The 18,257-nt window shown below is 39.5% G+C and overlaps 1 pseudogene; it reads left to right on the forward strand.

Annotated features, from left to right (window-relative positions):
* The first annotated feature begins 3,535 nt into the window (after window positions 1-3,535).
* Window positions 3,536-17,603, forward strand: LOC132654846 (zinc finger protein ZFP2-like; annotated as a pseudogene).
* The last annotated feature ends 654 nt before the right edge of the window (window positions 17,604-18,257 follow it).

Genomic DNA, 18,257 nt, shown 5'->3' on the forward strand with positions numbered 1-18,257 from the left:
CTGTTACATGATTCAAAACAAAATATGAGCACTGTAAAATATTATTGTAAATTATGCACTTTTTTTATAAAAAAGCAAAGTTCTTAATGTATAATTTAGCAGGCCTTGAACTAAAAATTTCCTGCTTCATTAGCCCAGGACCTAGGACTCTGGGATTAAAGGTGTGAGCCTCCACCCAGCTAAACAGTAACCCAGGAAAACTTGTGGATATTTGCTTGTGCAGATTGGAAACAAGGTTGATTCAATATACTAGAACTCACTATTGGAAGCATTAGTGAAAGCAACCAGGGGAAGAAGTGGGTGTGGTCTTCAGAGACTCCATAAAAGGAGACTCCAGGGACTAACCAGGTTCATTGTTCTCCAGACTAGACAGAGTGTGTTTCCAAACTTACTAGCTCCAGACCCTGCTAGATCTATCACCTCCACACATTGAGAATTTGACCCCAGAGCTGAAGTAACATTAGTGCATCTCTACCAAACACTGCTGAGGCCTGAGAAAATTTCTTGGGTGAGTGAGAAATTCACAAGGGAAAAGTACATTATGTTTTTTAGTTTTAATTAATTACAAATCTGAAGGTTCTGTTTAGAATTAACATTTTTACTGTTTAACAAAAAAAAAGTGATTTAGTTGCCATTTGGTCATCTTTCTTCCTATATAATGTGGGTTAAAATTATGGATATTTTTAGATTTGTCATAATGAACATTCTAGATAGTCTGATGTGATGATCTGGGGGATTGTTACAAGATACTTTTCAATTTTGTGCTTTGCCAAATTATAAAATATTTTAAGAGTGTTTTCTTTTGTATGTACTTCATAGATGCAACACTAACACCTCCAAATAATGGATATACATATAATATATAATGATTAAATGCTCCAAATTATTTGGAAATATATCAGAATTTAGAGATATTTAGGAACAGCATAGAAGTAATTTTTTTCTGTTTTTAATCACTGAGTAGTATTCCATTGTGCAAGTGTACCACGTTTTCATCATTCATTCTTCAGTTGAGCGGCATCTAGGTTCTTTCCAGCCTCTGACTATTATGGATAAAGCTGCTATGAACATAGATGAGCAAGTGGCCTTGTGGTACGGTGGAGCATCTTTAGGGTATATAGCTAGGAATGGTATATCTGGGTCTTGATGTACAATGTTTCCCAGTTCTCTGAGAAAACTCTAGATTGATTTCTGCAGTAGTTGTACAAGTTTTCACTCCCACCAGCAATGGGGGATCATTCCTCTTGCTCCACATGCTTGCTAGAATGTGCTGCACTTGACTTTTTGGTCTTAGCCATTCTGATGGGTGTAAGATCTAATCTTGGTGTCATTTTGATTTGCATTTCCCTGATGACTAAGGACACTGAACATTTCTTTAACTGATCATTAGAGATTTCTCTCTTGAGAACTCTCTGTTTAGCTCTATACCACATTTTTTAATTGGGTTTTTTGGTTTGCTGGTGTTTAATTTCTTGAGTTCTTTATATATTTTTGATATTAGCTTTCTGTCAGATGTAGGGTTAGTGAAGATCTTTTCCCATTCTGAAGGCTGCTGTTTTGTGCTATTGAGAGTGTCCTTTGCCTTGGAGAACTTTTTAAATTTCATGAGGTCCCATTTATTGATTATTGATCTTAGTGCCTGAGCTGTTTTTATTCTGTTTAGGAAGTTGTTTCCTGTACCAATGAGTTCAAGTCTATTTTTCACTTTCTCTTTCATTAGATTTAGTGTATCTGGTTTATGTTGAGGTCTTAGAACCTCCTGAAGTGGAGATTTGTGCAGGGTGATTAATATAGATCTATTTGCATTCTTCTGCATACAGACATTGAGTTAGACCAACACAATTTGTTGAATGGTTTTGGCTTCTTTGTAAAAACTCCAGTATCTGGGTCTATTTCTGACTCTTCAATTCCTTTCATGAACTTCTCTGTTTTTATACTAATAACATGGGATTTCTTACTATTGCTCTGTAATACAGCATATCACGGATGGTGATACCTCAGGAAGTTTTTGGTTCTTGTATTTTGTTTTATTGTATAGGATTGTTTCAGCTATGCTCGCTGTTTTATTTTTCTATATGTAGTTGAGAATTGTTCTTTTAAGGTCTTTACAGAACTGTGTTGGAATTTTGGTAAGAATTGCATTGAGTCTTCTGGGCTGCTTGATAATCTACCATGTTGGTAGAATTGGCTATTCCTGACAGAGCTTGATATTGAGTTGGAAGGCTACATGCAGTTAAAGGCAGCATTAATCACACCATTCCGTTTATAATAGTACATTCTGGTTAAAGTCTGATACAATCCTCAGTTTCTCTGATTTTAGTTATCTCTGTTTACTTTCAAAGCATTATGGGGTGAGTTGTCTAATATACAAAAAAATTAACTTCATGGAAAACATGACCATCAGAGAAGTTAAGGCCACCTCATTTTTCTAATCGTTGAAAATGAGTGTTAGTCCTGGATTTTGAGTTATTTCTCAACCACCTATATAGCCATTTGACTCTATCAGTGTCAAATCCCAGGAACTTAAGTTATTTTCACAAAATTGGCCTCAATCAAAGCAAGATTATTTCTTTTGTAAAAGTTAAAACCGATGAAAAATGGGAACCCTATTAGTTAGATAACTAAGTCTCAAATAGTCATGAGAGCTTCCTTTATGTCTCAAGATTTTCCCTCATAAACTCAAGGCAGGAGTTGTGTCTTTGGGAAGCAAACAATTTCCACAGAGGGTTCTCCTAGTATTCAATTGATGTTATTTAGGATTGGTATGAAAATGACTTCTCAAGTGTGTGAATGATTATTGGGTTTGATTTTTCAGATGCAAAGTTCCACCATAAATTCTATTGAGATAATTGCACCATTTCATGGGTTATGGTCTCAAACTAAAGAAAAAGCAGAAGAGGAGCTGAACATAAGTTTTCTTTGCTTCCCACTGTGATGTTGGATGCCAGGAGACCAGCTGCTTTGAACTCCTGTCACCATTTCTTTCACAGCATGATGGCCAATACTCTTGAGTTATGAGCCATCATAAAGTATTATTCTTGGCAAGTGGTGGAACAAAGGAAACTTAATGTGATATCAAACAAAAGCATTTAATGGACAAGGTGTGAAGTAGGGTTTATTTTATTGAATAGAAAAGAAGGAAGTGTTCTACTAACGTACGTCTGCAATGAAAGGCCAGCTGTGGAGTTGATTGACTTTGGTCACTTTACAGTGTATTTTTCCTCCCACATTGTTTTTTTCTACATTGAAGATGGCTATGGCCTTGAATCAATGTACCAATCTGGGCTGAAGTCTCCAGGAGAATTGCAGATGGGAAGACACAGAAGGTCATCAGATCCTCTGTGTTTCCATAGAGAAAAGTGTGCCAGGAATTATCAACAACTATAAACCTATGCTTCATTTTCTTTTTGGTCATACAAAAAATGAATCCTGTTTTGACACAGACAGAACTGAATCACAACTTAAATTAGATTTTGTGAAGTTTCTTGCTTCTCTAGTGCCCAATAATAGTAATTCTGTTTCTTTCCTCAGGAAAATGGAGTCAGGCATCTCACAGGCTTTCCAGGAAGAGCTCACTTGCTCCATATGCTTGGGCTGCCTTTCAGACCCAATCACCATAAGCTGTGGACACAGCTTCTGTCGGGCCTGCCTCTGCCTTTTCTGGGAAGGCCTGCAAGTTCCTGTCCACTGTCCCCCGTGTAGGCATCCATCCCAGCAGAAGGACTTCAGAACCAACGTTGTTCTGAAGAAGCTGGTGTCCATTGCCAGACAGGACAGCCTCATGAAGTACCTGAACTCTGAGGAGCACAAGTGTGTGACCCACAAGGAGGCAAAGAGGATCTTCTGTGAGGAGAACAGGATCCTCCTCTGTCAATGGTGCTCTGACTCTCAAGAGCACAAGGGTCACAGACACTGTCCCATTGAAGCAGCTGCTGAGAGGCAAATGGTAAGTAATGGTTCTGAGAGAACATGACAGCTGGAGAGAGGAGGCTTAGGAGAGCACAGGAAGATTCCTGTCCTGATGATGTTGAAACAATTACATTCTGAATGGAGGCTTTTTTAAAACAGCTAATGGAGAAAGGGTAATCACAAATGTAAACACAGTTTCAGAAAATAATAATGTAAAGACAATTTCTAGTTTTATGATTCACTATGCTCAGGTCACTGGAAAATGACATAGTAAATTCATATCTTTAAAAATGTCCATGACTGGAGACTAAATGAGAAAAAAAAATACATTGGAATTAGCTAGAGAGAAGGATCTGGGCATCCCAACCAGATACAAGTTACCCAGACAGTCAGGCTCATAAATCACTTAAGTGAGCAAAGGGTTATGTTGTATTTTTTATTTCTCTTCCCTGAAATCTAAAATTCATAGTCAACAATAGTAAAAAATAAAGGATATTGTGATCCTTCCACTCTCCCTACAGTAATGTGTTCATTGCCTAAGAGTTCATCAGTAGGATTCATTTACCTAAAGTGGATATTTTTTACTTTTTACAGGAGAAATTTCTAAATCTAATGGCATCTTTATGGGAGAAGCTCCAAGAAAATCAGGAGAGTCTAAATGCAGAGAACAGAATGTCAACTCAGTGGATGGTGGGTATGAGACTGATGCTGAAAATCAGCTTGAAAATAGGTTGAGGCAGCTCTCTTGCAAACCTGCTCATTCAAAAGTTGAGAATAAGGCATGGGTGTTGATAATAGGAAAACCTTTTCTGCAGGCCTCTAATTCTGAGTGTGGTATACAAGTCTGCACTCAGAGAGCATGGCCAAGCTGTGGCAGAGAATGTTGAGACTAATGAGTGACTTGCTGACAGTTTGGCACAGTGCCTTGACTCTATGGCTGTGTCATGATATTTAATCACTACATGCAGAATTTCAAATTTGTATGAAAGTATGAATTACCAATGAATACCTTTTCTTCAGGTGGCTCAGGATATCATTAATTTGATAAAAATTCTTAGCAAAATTATGGGTTCATTGATTGTGCCATTAACAAAGTAGAATTGAATGAAATAAAATAATTTCCATTTCTGAAAATACAGCAAATCAGTGTGCAGCACACTGACAGGATCCACTAGTCGAATTTAAACATAGAAGAAGTCAGTTGAGAGGATAAAATGTTCTGTAAATGTGATCTAGAATGTCCCTTTTTCTTCAGGACTACGTGTCTCTTCAGAAAGAAATGATCAGGTTAGAGTATAGGAAACTACAGCCAGTCCTCTATGAAGAAGAAAAGCAGCATATAGAGTGTATGAGAAATGAAGCCCAATGTATTTTAGAACAACTCAGGAAAAGTAAAGCTCTGATGGTCCAAAAGAGGAACCAACTGAAAGAAATGTATCGGGAGCTGATGACAATGTCTCAGCAGTCATATATGGTACTGCTCCAGGTGAGCATGGAGGAGTTCATGAAAGGGCTTTGTTATCTGAGGCCCACACTCTGGCTCTTATACCTAAGATAGCTGTCTACATTCCCTGCAATTATTGTCAGTGGATTTCCTTTTTAGGGATAACCTGGAGACACTAGTTTTTGCCATGATCTTAAAAGAACAAGCTTTTGACAGTGTGTCAGTAGATTCCCTATTAAATATCACATCTTTTTTTTTGTTTTTGTAGCTTGCTTCTTTGAAATCCCATTTTCAGTTATTCCTGTTACCAAACATTCCAGTGAGCTTCTACTTGAATATTTCACCTCTATTTATACACAGTTTACCTAATTTCTTCTTTTTAAAGCTGTGTTTTTGAGGGTACTTTGGGAAATAGTGGTTTTGATATATGGTCTTCTTTTTGTGGTACTAGCTGGCTTGAAACTCACAGTTATCATAAGTCCTTAAAACTCTAAATTCTGGAATTATAGCTATGAGGTACCAGTCAGGGGTGAAGTCACAGTTTTGAAGTATTCTCCATAAAAAGTATTCCTATGCTTTGTAGGCAGGCTCAAGGAAAGTCCCCTTTGCAAAGCAAAGTACAATCACTATGCATTTTCTTCTTCAGTGTTACTTTCACAGTGTGAGTTCATCAAGATTTCTCCTCTGCTAATCTTAGTTGGCTTTATTCTGAGACATGAAAATATATTTGCAGGGTGGATCAGTTTGATGATGACTGACATTTATCTGAACTTTATAATCAAACATTGTATGCCATGTCTTCAGAAATCTTAACTATTCTTGTTGTCTTTGCAGGATTTAGAAGACATCTTCAAAAGGCAAGTATAGTCATCATTGCAAGCCAGGATCCTTGAAGTGTGCTATAAAATTGACGAAGCTGCCTTAGCAAACTAAAAATATACTTTAGATAGGAATACTCAATTGCTTGTGTATGATGGTTGAGATTGGTTTCATGTACATGACATTTGTTCTTCTTTACCAGAAAGTGCCTTTACTTACTACATAATAGTGAAGCAGTGTATACAAGAGGGCTTGGTGATAAAATATCTACTTTTGAAATCATAAACCTTGAAGTACATCACCCTTTTTTTCTAGTAGTAGAAGAAATGGCAGAATGCATGGAAAACCAAATGGGAAGCCCGAAGGCTTCAAAAAGAACATCTGGGGGAAACAGCCCTGTCTTCTGTTCGTGGGGTCACTATGATATCAGAAAATGCTTGTGTGAAAGATGTTCAGACAAGTGTTTATTTGTACTAATTAGATTTGTTCTCTTTATGTGTGTGCATGCATGCATGTGTGCCATTGTACATGTGTGGAGGTCAGAGGATGACTTTCAGAAGTCAGTCCTTTCCTTCCACCACAGGTTCCTGGGATTGAACTCAAGTTGCCAGGCTTGTGTGGGAAGGGATTTAACTCCTGAGTCATTGTCTGAACTTGGAGTGAGCATTTCTCCTCATCAGTGTGATGGTGTCTTTAGCACCAGGCAGATCAAAGTCTTCCTCTCCTTGCAGAAGTGAGTCAGTGCAGCTGTGCATGTCCCAGGTGATGAAACCAGAGCTCAGTGTCCTGCCCATCACTGGACTGATTGAGAGGTGCAAGTGCTTCCTAGGTAAGTATCAGCACTACTGAAATGACCAAAGTTGCCCTTCAACAATGACATAAGTGTTGTGTATATGAATTTGTAACTCCTCTGAAGGTTATGTCATTGTAAGTCACATTTCTAATAGTGTTTATTCATGTGGTCACTTAACAAACAACAAGCATAAATGAACATGAATATAATGTTGTATGTGATCCAGGATGAAAATATAGTAACACCTGTTCCTTGAGACATAAGAAATGATAATTAATTCAGGACCATCTAAATCATTCTAAGTGTTGGAGTTATTTGATTGTTTTCCCTTAATCATTTTAGCAGTTGAATTTTTTAAAAGTATGTTACACTTCTTAGTTTAAAAATATATAAAATATAGTGGTGTACACTTGTAATCCCAACATTAAAATGTGGAGCCATGAGGATTGCCTATGAGTCTGAGGCTAGCCTGTTTGAAATAGGGAGTTCCAAGCCAGTCAAAAATATATACCAAGGCTCTCTATCAAAAAAGAATTTAGTAAACATAAAATAACTATATACACCAAGGCATATATCATGAGCAATAAAAATAAAACAAATAGATAGGTCAAGAGGCAGTGTCTTAATTCCCCTGTTAGATCTAAATGTGAATTGTGACTTCATATGGAAAGAGTATCAGAGGAGGGAGGGGTTAAACCAGACAATTACAACCAGGGAACCACTTCTAATGCACATTTATTCTTTACTTGAGTATAAACATGAGTGCTTACATGCAAATAAAAATACCATCATCATTGCTTCTATTTTAGAAATAACTATTAATGGAAACAGGTAAGGACAGTCTTTGCTCCAGACCTAGCTGCAAAGTACACATCTTCCATTTGCCAGGTGTAATGAAAAGCCACCTCTACAGCATCAGCAAATTTTTATCAGGATCCCATTCAGTTTCTTGTGGAATTTCTTGACTTTGAAGTATTTGAGCTACATTTAACCTGCTACCCTTAGCCTTCTCTTTTATAATTCAGGCAATCTCCAGGTACCTCTCTCACCTAAGAATTGTAAACAGTCTTTTCAACTAAATAGTTGTCTTTTGCCTCTTCCTACAGTGAACATATTCTTTGGAAATGCAATCTTACTCCATGACAAGATGAACCTATTTGATGTCATGAAAAGATTCACCTTTAGCTCTCACCATCAGGAGACATCTGTAGGATCAGCTGGACACTATTTTGCTTCCTGTGGATCACAGAGCTTCTTCTCTAGGAAATATTACTGGGAGATGGATTTAATGGACTCTCCTGACTGGGCTGTAGGAGTCTGTGAGGATGAGTATTTAACAAATAGAAGGCAGCAGACTGAACCTGAGGGTGTGTTTCTCCATGTGTGTGTGAAACAGGGCAATCAGTACAGTCTCCTCACCACCTGCCCAGTAGTTCACCACTATATAGAGAAGCCAGTGGGCCGGGTTGGTGTGCTCCTTGATTGTGAGGGTGGATGTGTGAGTTTCCTGGATGTAGCCAAGAGTTCCCTCATGTTCAGTTACCCTCTGGGTGCCTTCAATTACCCTGTCAGGCCTTTCTTCTCCTTTGGTGGCACATTTTGATAGAAAGCTGTAATCCAGTACTTCAGTGCTGTTTAAGTATTTCCTAATATAATGTTATTTTTTGCCATTAAATATTAAAATACCATTAAATATAAAACATGGTTAACTGTGTTTTCTTTTCTTTGTGGCCCCCAGAGTCTACCCAGAACACCTTTTAAAGCAGGTTTCTCTAGTTTCATTTTTTGTTTCTTAGTTTTTGCATACATGTCAGAAGTACTAATTAGGAATGAAGCTCAAGTTCAGAACTAAAGCCCTTTTTAAATATGCTCAGGAACCCAGTTGGATTTAGAATCATAAAAATATTATTTAGATGTAGGATGCTATCTTAATGCTTCCTAGCACTGATGTGTATTGTGCTGGCTAATTTTATTTTAAATTGACACAAGATAGAGTTTATGTGGGGGAGGGATAGTTGGGTGTGGATGGGTTGGTGTGTGTGTATGTAGACTTGCCTGCCCGGGAACTAGCTCTGTAGACCAGGCTGTCCTCAAACTCACTAAATATCACGACACATCTTCACTTTTAAATGTTCATTGCAATGACTCATTGGTCTGGTTCAAGTTATCTGGCTTTCTGATTCATCAATATTAGGTCCTCAATGGGACTCCTTTCAGTTATGCTATTGTTGCCCTATGTTATAAAAATCCTGCAGCTTTAAATCAGCAGGATTGGCCAGCCTCTTCATATGTCCCAGTCCTTCACAGATGATACAGATATTGGGATGGGCCAACTCTGAAACCTGGAGCTGAGCCTGGGTGATAGCAGAGCTGGTTGGCCCATTGACTCTCCCTTATCACCACCACCAGGGTGAGCTCTCCAGCACTTCTCTTTATAGGACTCCCAGTGCTGCCATGGGCAGGTGGCAAGGTCAGCTTTCCTGATCTCATGCCCTAAAGCTGGGCAGCTCTACCACACCCATGACTCCAAAGCCAGCTCCACTGTGCTGCCCAGCAGAGGCACTGGGCCCACTCTCCCAAATGCTGCAGCCTGTGAGGTGCTGGGATAGCTCTCTTGCTCTCAAACCCTGGGACTGGCTCACCAATGCCTTCCCCATCAGGGAATACACAGCCCTACTGTGTTGCCCAGGAGAGGTACAGGCTTCACTCTTCCAAGTGCTTTAGCCAGTAGGGAGCAGGGCTAGCTCTTGCTGTTAGAGGTAGTTTTTGTGCACTGTGTGTTTAAAAACTGATTTCTGTACCCAGAGATCTGGTTTCAGTCCAGGCCTTAGCACTGTCATTTCTAGGAAACATCTCCTGCCTCAATGTTGTGTAAACATTGTTCTTACTAACCTTCTGATTAGTTAATAAAGGGCTGAACTGTCAATAGCAGGGAAGGAAAGGATAAGGAGGGACTTCTGATCTCAGTGATGGGGTCCTGGGTTGGGGGGAAGGCATCCTCAAAAGAGGGTTGGCATGAGGACACAGATGAGTAAGGAGGTGCAAGAGAAATACTTAGATGGCAGGTAATGAGCCACACAGCTGGAAAGTAGGCTGGTGTTAGAATAGGTCAGTATATTCTCAGCTATAGTCCCAGAAGGTTATAATAAAAAAATAAAAGTTTGCATGTCATTATTCAGGAGCTAGGGTAGGCATATCAACCACTTTGGAAATCAATCTGGCTCTTGTGCTGTCTCTTGAGTTTTTGATCTTAGCCACTGTGATGGGTGTAAGGTAAAATCTTAGGGTTGTTTTGATTTGCATTTCCCTGATGGCTAATGAGCTTGAGCATTTCTTTAAGTGTTTCTCTGCCACTCGATATTTCTCTGTAGAGAATTCTCTGTTTAGCTCTGTACCCCATTTTTTGATTGGATTACTTGATTTTTTGCTGTTTAACTTCTTTAGTTCTTTTTATATACTGGATTAGGCGGAGTTCAGGGAATCTTAGGAAAGAAGTGGGAAACAGTAAGATCTGGAGAGGACAGGAACTCCACAAGGAGAGCAACAGAACTAAAAAATCTGAACACAGGGCTCTTTCCTGAGACTGCTATTTCAACCAAGGACTATACATGGAGATAACCTAATACCCTTGCACAGATGTAGCCCACGGCAATTCAGTATCCAAGTGGGTTCCATTGTGATAGGAACAGGGACTATCTCTGACATGAACTGATTGGCCTGCTCTTTAATTACCTCCCCCTGATGTTGAAGCAGCATTACCAGGCTACCGAAGAGGACAAGGCAGTCACTCCTGATGAGACCTAATTGACTAGATCAGAAGGAAGGAAAAGAAGTCCTCCCCTATCAGTGGACTTGGGGATGGGCATGCATGCAGAGGGTGGAGGAATGGAGGGATTGGGACAGGAGGAGAGAGAGAATTGGGGCAGATACAAAGTGAGTAAAGTGTAATTAATAAAGAAAAATAAAATAAAATAAATTAAAAAAACATTTAATTCGAGTGTGTTGCAAACATAAAATAGCTTAAAAATAAAGAATAGGAGAAAGTCACTTTTTTCTTTTTTCTTTTTTTTCCTTTTATTTTTTTTTTCAGAAAAAAAACAATCCCTTGTTTTAGGATAATGAGACCCTGCTTTTTTTTTCTGTCTCAGATAATGAATGATTACATTTTATTAGATAAAATATGGATTCAAAGATTTCAAGGATCAACAAATCTGCCTACAGTGCATCTCTGTGCTCCGGCTTGACACCACTTATTTAGACTCACACAGATACATAACATTTTTAGGATGCTGGAATCCAGATCAGTGTACTGATCATACCCACGGCTTTATCATTAAACTAGAGCCTAAGTCCTAATTAGTAATTCTCACCAGCATGCAAAAACAAAAAAACAACAAACAAGAACCAGTGTGAAAGGAAGTGTTCTGGGTAGAATATATGAATCACAGATACTCAGCCGTTTTCTTTTACCCTTTATAGCATTATATTATTTAATGGCTACAAAACATTATAGTAGGAAATACTTAAGCAGCACTAAAGTAGTAGATTATAGCTTCCTACGCTCTTGTGTAGCCAGTGGAGAAGAAATGCCTGACAGAGTAAGGGCCAAAGATTGGCACAACTGAGACACACTCCATTGGAGAGAGCCAACCCCTGACATTATTGGTGATGGTCTGCTAGGCTTGTACACAGGGGCCCATCATAACTGTCTTGGAAGAAGTTTTATCCAGCCACTGATAGAAGCAAATGGAGAGATACACAGCCAAACAATTGGCAAGACTCTAGAAGAGTCTTGTGGAAGAGTGGGAGGAAGAGTTGAGGGAGCTGAAGGGGTCAAGGACAGCACAGAAAGACATGCAAAGTCAATTAACCTTGGTCCATAGGGTCTCACAGAGACTGGACCACCAACCAAAGAGCATGCATGGGATGGGCATAGGCTCCCTATGCATATATAGCATATATGCACCTTGTTCTTCAGGTAGGTTCCCTAACAACTAGAATAGACACTGTCTCTGATTCTTTTGCCTGCCTTTGGATTCCTTTCACATAAATGGGGTGCCTTGTCTGGCCTCAGTGGGAGAGGATGCAGCTAGTCCTGCTGTGACTTGATGTACCAGGGTGGGATGGTGCCCATGATGGGCTTCCAACTCTCAGAGGATAATGGGATTTGGGAATGGATGAAGGTGGGACTGAGAGGAGAGACTGAGGGGGTTTCAATCAGGCCATAAAGTGAACAAAATAAATAAATAGGAAAACAATTTAAAATAGCCCCTTACCTATTTTTGGGTCAATATATTTTTTACTTTTTTTATTTAATACAATTCATTCACTTTGTATCCTGTCTATAGCCCCTTCTCTCCCCCCTCCCAGTCCCACTGTCTTTCCCTCATCTCCTCCCATGCCTCTCCCCAAGTCCAGGTGGATCAGCTGGACACCAAGAGGACCTCTTCCCCATCCACCTGACCCTAGTATATCAGGTCTCATCAGGACTGGCTGTATTTGTCTTCTGCTGAGGTCTGGTAAAGCTGTCCCCACCTCAGGGGAAAGTGATCAAAGAACTAGCCACTGAGTTCATATCAGAGACAGCCCTTATTCCCCTTACTATGGTACCCACTTGGAGACTAACCTGGCATGGGCTATATTAGAGCAGGGGTTCTAGGATATCTCCATGCATGTTACTTGGTTGGAGTATCAGTCTCAGAAAAGAACCCCTGGGCACAGAATTTTTGGTTCTGTTGATGACCTTGTGGACTCCTGTCCCCTCCAGGTCATTCTATCTCCTTCTTCTTTCCTAAGATTACCTGCACTCTCTCCAAAGTTTGGCTATGGGTCTCAGCATCTGCTTCAATACCCTACTGGGTAGAGTCTTTCAGAGGCCCTCTCTGGTAGGCTACTGTCTGGTTCCTTCGAAAAAACTTTTTTTAAAGGAACGAATGAAGGAAGAAAGGAAAACAGGAAGGAGAAAAGAAAGGAGAGCATAGCTTTAGTCCCAGCATTGGGAGGCAGAAACAGGAAGATCTCTGTGAATTCCAGGCCAACTTTGTCTACAGAGTGAGTTCCAGGAAAGTCAGAGCTACATAAAGAAACCCTGTCTTAGCCAAACAATATGACAAACTAGGGGAGACTTGTGGAAAAGTGAGAGGAAGGATTGAGGGAGATAGTGCAGTCAAGCAAACCACAAGACCTGTAGAATAAAGTAACCTGGGCTCATTGGGGCTTACAAAGATTGAACCACCAACCAGAGGGCATTAATGGGATGGACCATGTAGCAGATGTTCAGCTTAGTCACCATATGGGTCCCCCAACAAGGTGAGTAGGATTTGTCTCTGACTCTGTTGCCTGCATCTGGATCCCTTTCTCCTAGCTGGGCTACCTTGTAAGGCCTCAGTGGGGGAGGATGTGCTTAGTCCTACTGTGACCTGAGGTGCCAGGGTGGGTTGGTACCCATGGGGTGTATACTCTTCTCTGAGAAGGAAAAAGGTGGGGGCTTAATGAAGAGATTGGGAAGAAAGGAGGAAGAAGGCTTAGATAAGGCTGTCAAGTGGTTAAATAAATAAATAGGTAAATGGAAGAAAAAATGAAACCCTGTTTTAAAAACAGGTGAGGAAAAAATAGTCAACCATCTTTTATATTTAATAGAATTTTAATATTTCATAGCAATAGAAGGAATAAATTTACAGAAGGAAACCCTTAAACAGCACTAAAGTACTGGATTACAGCTTCCTATGGTCATGTGTGGCCAGATGAGAAGAAAAGCCTGACAGGGTAATTGAAGGTGCCAGGAGAGTAACTGTATATGAACGAAGTCTTGGCGACTTTCAGGAAACTTGCACATCTACCCTCACAACCAAGGAGCACACCAACCTGGCCCACTGGCTTCTCTACACAGTGATGGGTTTATTCTCACTTGGTGAGGAGACTGTACTGATTACTCTGCTTCACACACACAAGAGGAAATGCACCCTCAGGTTCAGTCTGCTGGTTTCTCTTCCTCAACCAGGCATCCTGACACACCCCTACAGCCCAGTCCCAAGAATCCTTCAAATCTAGTTCCCAGGAATACTTTCCAAAGGTGAAGCTCCATGATCCCCAGGCAGCAAAATAGTGCCCCGCATATTCCACTATTATTTCATAAGTAAAGGCACTTTCTGATAAAGAAGAACAGATATCATATACATGAAACCAATCTCAAGCATCATACACAAGCAATTGATTATTCCTGTCTAAAGTATATTTTTAGATTGCTAAGGCAGATTGGTCAGTTTTATAGCATACTTTAAGGATCCTGGCTTGCACTGATGACTATACTCACCTTCTGAACATGTCTTCCAAATCCTGCAAAGACAACAAGAATAGTTTAGATTTCTGAAGAAATGACATACAATGTTTGTATATGAAGTTCATACAAATGTTAGTCATCATCACACTTATTGACCTTTCAAATTTATTTTGATGTCTTAAGATAATACCAACCAAGCAAATGAGCAGAAGAGAATTCTTGATGAAATCAGACTATGAGGGCAATAATTAAGAAGAACATGCATACATAGTGAAGGTACATTGCTTTACAACCTACAGCTGTTTACAAATGTGACATTCTTTGAGCCTGTCCACAATGCACAGGCATGCTTTTACTAAGACTACTTTAAAAGTATGACCTCACCCCTGCCTGACACCTCATGCCTAAAATTCCAGAATTTGGGGTTTTAAGACCTCAGGATTACTGTGAGTTTCAGGCCATCATTCACCACCAAAAAAGTTCATACTTCGAAGCTTCATCTTCCAAAGAACACACAAAATTACATTTTGTAAAGAGAAGAAAATAACTATAAATTTCATTAAAACTGTACATAATTTTAAAGTAGAGACAAAAAGGATGAATATGTAGTAACAGGAATAACTCGGTTTGGGATTTCAAGGAAGCAAGCTACAAAAGCAAAAAAATAAGGAGATGTTCAATGGGGAATCCACTGACACAGGGTCAAAAGCTTGCTCTTTTAAGGTTATTGCAGAACATAGTGTCTCCAGATTATCCCTAAAATCCACTAACAATAGTGCAGGGAATGTAGACAGCTATCTTAGATGTAATAGTCACAGTGTGGGCCTCAGATAAAGAAGCTCTTTCATGCACTCCTCCATGCTCCCCTGGAGCAGCACCACATATGGCTGCTGGGACACTGTCATCAGCTCCCGATACATTTCTATTAGTTGATCCCACTTTTAAACCATCAGGTCTTCACTTTTCCAGAGTTTCTCTAAAATAGTTTGACCTTCATTTTCCATACACTGTACATGCTGCTCTTCTTCTGCATTGAAAACTGTATGGAATTTCCAAGATTCAAACTGGATGGCAGAATTTTGAATACAGTGGAGAAAGGAAAAGGAGGCAAAACTATTGAAAAAAGATTAGTACATCTAAGCAACTTTAAATGGGATTGACTTCCTGTAAGCATAATGAATACAAAGAAGTTTCTGTTAAATCAAATGTCATGACTAAGGTAGTGAAGGCAACTTTCAGTAACAACTGTAACCCCACTAAACAACAAGCTACATTCTCAGGGAGGAAATATTGTACATGCCTTGAAAGAAGGAAAACATTTACTAGCAAATTAGGCCTTAGACATTTTTTTAAGTTTTATTAATTATACTTTATTCACTTTGTATCCCTCCATAAGCCCCACCTCCTCCCCTCCTAATCCCACCTTCCCTATCCCTTCTTCAAGCATGCCCTTCCCTGAGTCCACTGATAGGGGAGGTCCCTCTCTCCTTCCTTCTGATCTTAGTCTATCAGATCTCATCAGGAGTGGCTGAGTGGCTGCATTATCATCTTCTGTGTCCAGGTAAGGCTACTCCCCCCTCAGGGGTAGGTGATCAAAAAGCATGCCAATCAGTTTATGTAAGAGGTAGTCCCTCTTCCCATTACTATGGAACCCACTTGGACACTGAACTGCCATGGGCTACATCTGTGAAGGGTTTCTAGGTTATCTCCATGCATGGTACTTGGTTAGAGTATGAGTCTCAGGAAAGACCCCTGTGTTCAAATTTTCTGGTTCTGTTGCTCTCTTTGTGGAACTCCTATACTCTCCAGATCTTACTATTATTTCCCACATCTTTCATAAGATTCCATGCACTCTTCCCAAAAGTTGGCCATAAGTCTCAGCATCTGCTTTGATAGTCTACAGGGAAAAGCCTTTCCATGGTCCTCTGTGGCAGGTTCCTAACTTATTTCCTGTTTTCTTCTTCTTCTGATGCCCATCCTCTTTGCCTTTCAGGATGCAGACTGATCACTTTAGTTAGAGTCCTCCCTCTTGTTTAGTTTCTTTACAAGTACAGATTTTAGTAGGTTTATCCTATATTATATATCTATATGAGTGAGTATATACTGTGTGTGTCTTTCTGCTTCTGGGACAGCTCACTCAGGATGATCTTTTCCAGATCCCACCATTTACCTGCAAATTTCATGATTTCCTCATTTTTCATTGCTGAGTAATATTCCATTGTGTAGATATAGCACAATTTCTGAATCCTCTCTTCAGTTGAGGGGTGTCTGGGTTGTTTCCAGCTTCTGGCTATTACAAATAAAGCTGCTACAAACATGGTTGAGCAAATGTCTTTATTGTGTACTTTTCCCTCTTTTGGATATATGCCTAGGAGTGGTATGGCTGGATCTTGAGGAAGTGCTATTCCTAGTTTAGACCTTAGAGTTTATCAGAGGACACATAAAGAAAGAAAGCTCATGTGTGCATTCAGTGTGAGAAACACTTTAGCACTAAATCTTCCCTTACTATTCATCAGAGAATTCACACAAGAGAAAAGCCTTTTAGATGCAGTGAATGTGATAAAACCTTCAGGCAAAAGTCAGCCCTCATTGTACATGAGAGGACTCATACTGGGAAGAATCCCTTTGAATGTTGTGAGTGCGGTAAAGCCTTCCAATATAAGTGGTACCTCAAAATGCACCAGAGAACTCACACTGGTGAGAAACAGTATGAATGTAAAGACTGTGGAAGAGCCTTTCTGAAGAGGTCATACCTCAGAATGCATCAGGGAGCTCACAAGAGTGATAAACATTATGAATGTGAAAAATGTGGAAAAACTTTCCATGATAGGTCATACTTCAACATGCACCATAGAACACACACTGGTGAGAAGCCCTATGCATGCAATGAGTGTGGAAAAGCCTTTTACCAAAAGTCAGACCTCAGGAGGCATCAGAGGATCCACAACAGTGAGAAATTACCTGAATGTAAAGAGTGTGAAAAAAGCCTTTCAAAATAAGTCATACCTCACAACTCATCAATGAATGTAAAGAGTGTGGAAAAGCATTTCAAAACAAGTCGTATCTCAACAAGCATCAGATAAGTCATGTAGGTGAGAAGTCCTATGAATGCAATAAATGTGGGAAAACCTTTCAGTGGAAGTTAGTCCTCAATGAGCATCATAGAATTCACACAGGTGAAAAGCCCTATGAATGCATTCAGTGTGGGAAAACATTTGGCTATAAATCATCCCTTATTGTACATGAGTTGATTCATTCTGGGAAGAAACCCTATGAACGTCTCTGTATGTAGAAAAACCTTTTCACAGAAATCAGACCTAAGTAGGCATCAAAAAACTCACAGTCATGGGGAGCTATGATGATAATGGGTACAGAAAGATATTTGCCTGACATTTAAGCCTCAGAATAAACCATGTACTCCAAGAATCCACTTAAGGATGAGTAGTATAGGTTTTCTTTCTATAAAACAAATCTCAGTTTACAGGAGAGAACACACCCGGGGTGAGAAAGTTTAGGAATTATTGAATGAATATAAAGGAAGTTTCACCAGAACTTGCACTTAAGCAGTTGTAAGGAAAGTCACACAGAAGAGAATTTTTATAAATGTAATACATGTGGAAAAATGTTTTACTAGAGATCAAAACTCAGTGTGCATCTAAGTATTTATGTAGGAGAAACATGAATCTCAAGAATATAAGAGTTGTAACCATGTGTTTTCTTTGATATAGCTGAGATAACTCATATTGAAGAGAATATCAATGCCATGAATGTGGAAAATACTTCTATAACATAATTTAGAAACAAATTGTGAATATAATTAATGTTGGAGATCATTTTGACCTCATTCATGCCTTAATATTCATGAGAAAGTCGACATGGGAAAAACCTCTTTAAGAAATATAATCATTAGAAAACTGCCTGGAAGTCACACCTTGTTAAATATGAGATCATCCTGTGAGGAGAATCTCTGTGAATGGGGTCGTTGTGGCAACATTCTGCTAGCAGTTTCCCCA

This window comes from Meriones unguiculatus, chromosome 6 (genome assembly GCF_030254825.1).
Source record: "Meriones unguiculatus strain TT.TT164.6M chromosome 6, Bangor_MerUng_6.1, whole genome shotgun sequence".
In the NCBI taxonomy this organism is placed as follows: domain Eukaryota; kingdom Metazoa; phylum Chordata; class Mammalia; order Rodentia; family Muridae; genus Meriones; species Meriones unguiculatus.